Source organism: Prionailurus viverrinus, chromosome B1, assembly GCF_022837055.1.
Source record: "Prionailurus viverrinus isolate Anna chromosome B1, UM_Priviv_1.0, whole genome shotgun sequence".
Classification (NCBI taxonomy): Eukaryota; Metazoa; Chordata; class Mammalia; order Carnivora; family Felidae; genus Prionailurus; species Prionailurus viverrinus.
Genome location: NC_062564.1, coordinates 156869705 through 156877013, shown reverse-complemented (window position 1 = coordinate 156877013; position 7309 = coordinate 156869705).

Genomic DNA, 7309 nt, shown 5'->3' with positions numbered 1-7309 from the left:
GTTTCCAATGTATTCAATATGACCTGAACTGGGTGGAGCTAGAGTTGATGTAAATGATTCTAAACTCCAGGGACAAAAGCTAACAAAACAGGATCTTTGGATCCTCCCAGAGGGTCCACACAGAACATATTCCTCACTAAGATCGAAACTTTTCCTCGTATTCTGCCTGGTTGTACTAACTCTGAATAGGGATTGGAAGATCAATGGAGACTGTTTCAGGTATATTCTGTGGCTCTTCCTTCTGAGTTCGTCTCCCGCTGAGAATCTTAATTACTCTTAATTACAGAAAACTTAGTCTGTCCACCATTCACTGTATTTCCCAATTGAAAAGCTTTATTATGTAAAGCTTTCAGAGGAGGCCCACATAATCCGGAAATGTAGGCAAATATGACTCAGCTCTCTAAAACTAAATTCTTGATGGGGGAAAAAAAAAAACTCCCCTGGAAAGAAATAAGAACCAATGCTGCAGCTACCTATAAAATCTGGGAAAGTATGTTAAGTGGGTGTCCTTACAAGGAGTTAGATGGAAACACAAACTGTGAACACAATGGGGTTTGCTTTTGATTTCCATGTAGTTTTAGCTGTTGCTATTTTTAGCCCCACAGGTACTTGCACAGGTGCTGCATCAAGGAGCAGCTGAACTCGGAGGGGTCCATGGTTTACTAGAGTATATCGGTAAGAGTATATTTCCATCAACAGAGCTTAGAAATTTCAAGGGCTTATGACTGTCAGTAGCCATGTTGACATTGCCCAAGATTGCAGAGACAATCTCATCAGTCTTCTGATGCTTCTCTCTGTTGTTCCATGTCCACTATGTCTTGGGAGTGCAAGGCCATTGTCACTGGTGAACGACATTCAAACTGACTTACTGTTTTTCTGCTGGTATTTAGACTTTGGCTTCCCTGTATTATTGCCAAAACACAGGTTTCTTCTATGTGTCCCAGTGTATTCTGATGTTCAAAATGACCTGAACTGGAGAGGTAGAAAAAGTGGGCAAAGAAGTCCATCAGGCTATAAAAGACACTTTTAACTTTATGACAAGGGGCTGCAAAAGTTCATCAACATCATCCTCTTTTTTTATAACTCAATCTAAAAACTTTATTCCTCACCTAATACAACATTCTACAGAGTTTTAATAATTAGAAACCTAGTGCCGTCTCTTACCAGTCTCAAAGCCTCTACCCCCCAGCAAACCTTAACTAAATTTCTACCCGTCCCTCCCCTAATGAAAGTGTGTCACAAAATGATCATCATTCTCATTCTTTCTGTTTCTCTCCCTTTCTTTCTCGCTTTCTGTATCTCTTACACACCTGCGCAATCCTGTTCAAAAAGCTAATATTTTTTCTTGAATATTTGTACTACCGTAGCAGTAGCACCAGCAACATGGTCCTTAAAAAAGGTACATCTAGGAATATACATGTGAACACATCTCAATCATGTCCTTTCACTATGAAAATTAAGATTTTGCTCGGTTTTTGCACTTACAACACCCAATTCCCAGTGGCATTGTTCTGGTTTTCCTCAAAAGGTGGCGGCAAACACAATGCTATCATCCCTTCTATTAACTGCTCAATACTGTGCTGGGCTGACATAGTCCATGAGGGTGGGGATGGGGAATGGTGCCTAATCTTGGCCAGTGTGGATCCCATTACAGGGGATTAGGTTGACACTAATGGGCTTGATTCTGCAGCCTGTTCATCCTGTCTGCCAATAGTCAGAGTGAGCAGCCAGAGAACAGCACATCTGAGTGTCTGTGCCAAGACAACTGCAGTAACTGAGGCTTGCTGCTATCAGAGCCCCCGCAGAATGGAGGCAGAAGGGAATGCGGACAAGAGGAGAGAGGAGGCCAGCAACAGGGGGTCTCAGATTCGCCTGGCATGAAGAAGGGACATAGAATGTCAGGTGACGTGCTCTGCTGTCAGCGCTTCCTGTTTAGGAAGAGTTGATGCTCACTCAAGTGTACCCCTCAGGCTATAAAGGTTGGTTTACGGGAAAGCCCAGGATTATCACAGATTCAATAAATAATGTTTTCTGCTATGGTTAAAAGAACTGTTTTCTATATTTGGTGTGTTACAGATAGATGGCTTTCATCTTTTTTTTTTCTTGGCACAAAACCTGACAAAGAGGTAGAATTTGTGCCCCAAATGGAAAGTTTCCTTCCACATGAAATTTCTTTGGTGCCAGCTGGTGCAGCCACAGCTGATATTCACTGCAGGTAATAAGAGCCGATTCTCAGAAGCAAAAACAAGGGACAATTAGGTCCAAAAGCAGTTTCTAAACGTCTAGTCCCTCAAACACACAAAGAGGTCACAGAATCATTGACAATATATATGGTCCTTGATTTATTTTGTAAGACAACAAGGGGAGGCTTTTACTCAAAATCAGAGAACCAAGCTAATAGTCTCTTGATTGGAAGATTGGCACTTTCGTTTCTGTTCCTTAGATGTCTCTATATTGTCCCACCTGTTCAACCTTGTTGAGAGAGTTAAAACTAGCACACTGTCATGTTAATATTGCTTCAAATATTAGAAATGACATTTTTAATCTCTTTAAAATGTTTATTACGTGCCAATTACAAAGTGCTTCAAGTTTATTATTTTTGTATTTAATTTCGGACCTAAATATTTGCATATGACTTTAGTCATTTTCTTGAAAGTGCTATACAAATTTGTCAGCCTCCACTCAAATCTTGGTGTCAGTAATTATGCCCATGACACAACACTTTTTTTCCTTTACAATATGGAGGCTACCAGTATTATTCAAGGATAACTGTGTAAGATGAGGCAAAGTACCTAACCTCCAGGGACTAGCAATCCAAATGGGAATTTATGCTAGACTAATGGTTCAAAATATATATGTCTATATGCACCTGAATACAGAGAGATGTTAAATAAGGCTGAATTTGTAATTCCTACACTTGAGATGAGAAGGAATGAACACAGTCAACAAAAATTTAATGATGTGCCTAGACCCTTTTTTATACGATTTAATTTTCTTAATTATACACACTTAAATATTTACCAATGTAGCAATCCTTATCCCTCAAAATATTTTTAGTTAGATGACTTCCTATTTTTGCCAAAAAACGTATCATGTAAGTAGGGCAAGAATAACTATTTTACTGTTTTAGAAGAAGAAACGCGTTCAGAAATACATTCAGAAATATCCCTCAGTACCGATTCCTTTTCTAATACTGTAATCTTTTCATCATGTTTTCTTCTGCCCTGAACCCTTATTATCATGTCACTCATTACCCTCCCTGGTCTGCAACCAAGAACCTCACCGGGCAATTCAAGAATATACGAATGTGTGGCTAGAATGAGATCACTATTCAAAAAAGAGGATTTGTTTTGTTTCATTTTTAACCAAAGAGCTGAAATTTGTGCCTTTGGGATCCACATCAGAAGGCCACTTAACTCCTTCTTCCCATAACTCTAAGGGCTCTTTTAGAAACTGAAATATAGCCTGAAATATGCCTTAGACATTTTAATTAGCCAGTGATTCAGTCCTTCTTTGTTAGTCACAATCCAGTCCGGATGTAGAAGTCGCATAAGCTATGTGAACAGAGAGAATTTCACATAAATAAGTGCTCACCAGGTATCAGAGAACTGAAAAGGAAAAAAGAAACATGGAGGTTTCAGGAAGTAGTAACTGCAGGAAGCTAGTGCTAACCCAGGGCCCGGAGAAGAAAAGGACAAGGTTGATATTACTAAAGTTTAGAATCTTGGCGAAGGGGCCCAGCGGGACTGTGAATCAGATCTCTGCAAAAGGATCAGGGTTCCAATATTATTGGAGCCTCAGAGGAGGGACCCTAAGGAGTTGGGATTCAGAACTCTGAGAAGGATGTCTTTAATGAGACTGGTTCTGCTATTGCTGGAAAATCTGTAACTCAGAATTGGCTTCTTCAACTGTAGCAAACTGCTGCCTTTAGGTGAAGAGATGTTGCATAGTAATATCCTAAGTCTCTTCCTCCACCTCCAACCCTCTAGTCTCCCTGTGTCACCCCTACTGGCAGAACTTAACAGGAACCAGCTGGCAAAGGAGAAAACCTAGTTTCCAGGGTTTCAGCACCAGCTTTACAAAGCAGAGTATGAAAGGGTGGTTTGGAAGCTGAGAGAAAACAGTTTAGTAATTATCACACATACAGAGGGCATAAAGAAGTAATATAGATCTTCTGATAGTTTATTTTGCCCGTGTTTATTCTCCCAATTTCACAGAGGGGGGCTCAAATCTGAAGGTGCATGTTTAAGAACACAAAATACTTATTAATGAATTTCAAGTGGTTCTCAAACCTGGTAAAACATTATTAACCCCTGAAGCAGTTTTTCTAAAAAATGCCAGGGCCTACTCTGGACAAATTAAATCAGAATTTTCAAAAGCGGGACCTAGATATTAGTTCCTTTGTTTTTTTTTTTTTTTTACTTAGAAGGTTATTTTCATGTTCAACCAAAGTTAGAAATTATTGGTAATAGTAGATCAAAAGAAGAAATATAGATTAGCAACAGAAATAAGACCTCAAAAATAAATAATAAATAATTCAACCTCCACAATAAAGAATTCAAAGTGTATACGGTATTATTTTTTTTATCCAACAGATTGGCTGTATTTCTTTTTGATGTAATCTTGTTTTATTTGCTGAATGTTTGAAAACAGATACTCTCATCCATTGAATTAAAAGTTAAAATAATATTTGTGAAAGATGTTTAGTTGTTTGCTTCAGGAGACAAACCTTCATTACATTTGGTCCAGAAATTCTACTTCTAAGAATGCATTCTAAAAATGTCCATTTATTTATTTATTTACAAAATATTACCGAAAGACTACTATGTTCTCAATGCTGTTATAAGATATAGGAACACGGCAGGAGACAGCAATGTCACTACTAATATAGGGTTTGTATTCAAGAAGGCAGAGGCATAAAAAATGCATAAACATATACATAATCAGATAATATAGTACTTTAATGAAAATTAGTTCAAATAATGGGTATAGAATGAAATTACTTTAGATAATAGTCAAGGATGGTTTCTGAGGAGCTGGTATTTAGAGTCAAATCCAAACAAATCTGTTATAATTGAAGTATAGGAAGAAGTTCAATGTGGCCAAACTCAACAAAGGGCAAAAGAGGTGAGAAAGAAAGTCAGAGTTACTCAGGAACCCGTTCAAGTAAAGCCTCAAAGGCCACAATAAGGAGTTTGAACTTTAATTCCAATGAGAAATAATTTGGAGAGTTTTAAGAACAAAGTGACACAATCTAACTTTGGTTTTAAAATGTCACTCTCAGTTCTTGGCGGGGGGAGGCGGGGGAGAAAGGGGTGGTAGGTACAGAATTAGGATGACTGGTGAGAACAGTATTAAAATTATCCAGGTACAGGCCTTCTGGCTAGTTCAGTCAGGAGAGCATGTGACTGTTGGTCTTGGGGTCATGAGTTGGGCCCCACATAGGGTGTAGAGATTATTAAAAAATAAACAAAAAAATAAAATAAAGTTATCCGGGTGGGAGATGAGAGTGGTTCTAGCTAAGTAGTAGTTATGGAGATGTAATAAGTGGATAAATAGAAAAAATAAATTTGAGGTAAAGGATTGGATAATGAATAAGTAAAAAGGAAAAATACCTAGTTTTTTGTTTTGTCTTGTTTGTTTTAACTAAGATGAGATACTAAGGCAAAAAAAAACTTAGGGTGAAAAACTTTTAAATGCTTATTGTAGATTTTGTTTGGGAGCAGATGCCAGCATAATGGCTGGATAAAAGAATCTATCAATGTAGGGAGTGGATTATAAGTGTGTATCTGGGGGTCCTTAGCAAATAATGGTAATCAGGGATGCTAATAAATGTCTTCACAAGGTCACTCATTGGAAAGTTTTTTTTAATGGAAAACTGAAAATAATATGATAAAGATTAGTGAGGGAATATAGTGTAGATAAAAAGAGAATCAGATTGACTTCTGGTCTACAGCTACCATCACATTTTCTCTACTGAGACAAAGTTAGAGTCGAATAACACCCTTGTGTGGCTCTGAAGTCACATATATGATTGTGACTAAGAAAGAAATCTATGTGGCTTATTAATGTTCATTCATGATCATATAAACATTAAACAATAAATGCAGAGACACCATGATCCGCAGGAAAAAGTTTTCTGTAAACACAACTATACTCCATATACTAATGCATCATAATTAGAAAGATTTTCATTCTTTCCGGCACATCTTGGTTGAAGTTATGATCCAATCAATAGCAGTTAATGTCACACTATTTTGGACTTTAAGTATAAAATATGGGCCCTTCTATTTGTTTATATTTAGATCTAATTGTTCAATTCTGCCTTCATCTATTACTCTTTATTTGGAATTACTCGTAACAAAAGCTCTCAGATGAAAAGGATTCACTGTGTAAGTGCCAGTGTATATTTCCTGACACCAAGCAACAGACAATAGAGTTCTCACATGAGTTTTTGTTTTTTGTTTTCTGTTTTTTTTAGCAGCTTGAAACAATGCAAATTTCTTATCTCACCTTTCTTGAAGTCAGAAATCTGGTTTTGGCTTGGCTGCTTTCTCTGCTCCAGGTTTCATAAGACTGAAATCAAAGTGTGGGCCAACTGGGCTCCTTGGAAGACTCTGGGAAGAATCTGCTTCCAAGCTAACTCAGGCTGCTGGTAGTATCCCTTTGCTCATGACTGTTTCTTCACTGGCTGTCAGCTGGGAGTCCATGTCTGTTCCCGGAGGCTACTTACATTCCTTCTAATGCTTTCCATGCAGTCCCTCTCCAGCAGTTGATTGAATTCCTCTCATGCTTCAGAGCTCTCTAATTTCCCTTTCGGACACATATCTGACTGACGTTTTTACCTTTCCCTTCTGCTTTCAACTATTCATGTGATTACATTAGGCCCACCCAGATAATTCAGGTTAATCTCCCTGCTATAAGGTCAGTTGATTTTGTTTTTTAATAATAGTAATGTAATTCACCTTTTTTTACTTTAAAATTCACACCTGACCTCAAAAGTAAATTACTTACCAATTTGAAACCAATCTAGTTGAAGTAAATTCAATGACTTCTCAATTACACATTTCTAATGATTTTCTTTCAGCACATGCCAGTAGTTAGATAAGATTAACCCACATCTTAATGCCTATATCTGCTTTTATTTTTATTAAACTATTCATGTGAGATCATTATTATTTAATTATTTTTATATGGATGTCACAGCATAATAATAAATATTATAAAATTCTAATATGGACCTCTTCATCCATGAACTATTACGCATACAAGTCTTTTGTCTCTCCTAATGTTTAGTAGCTGTGGAGGT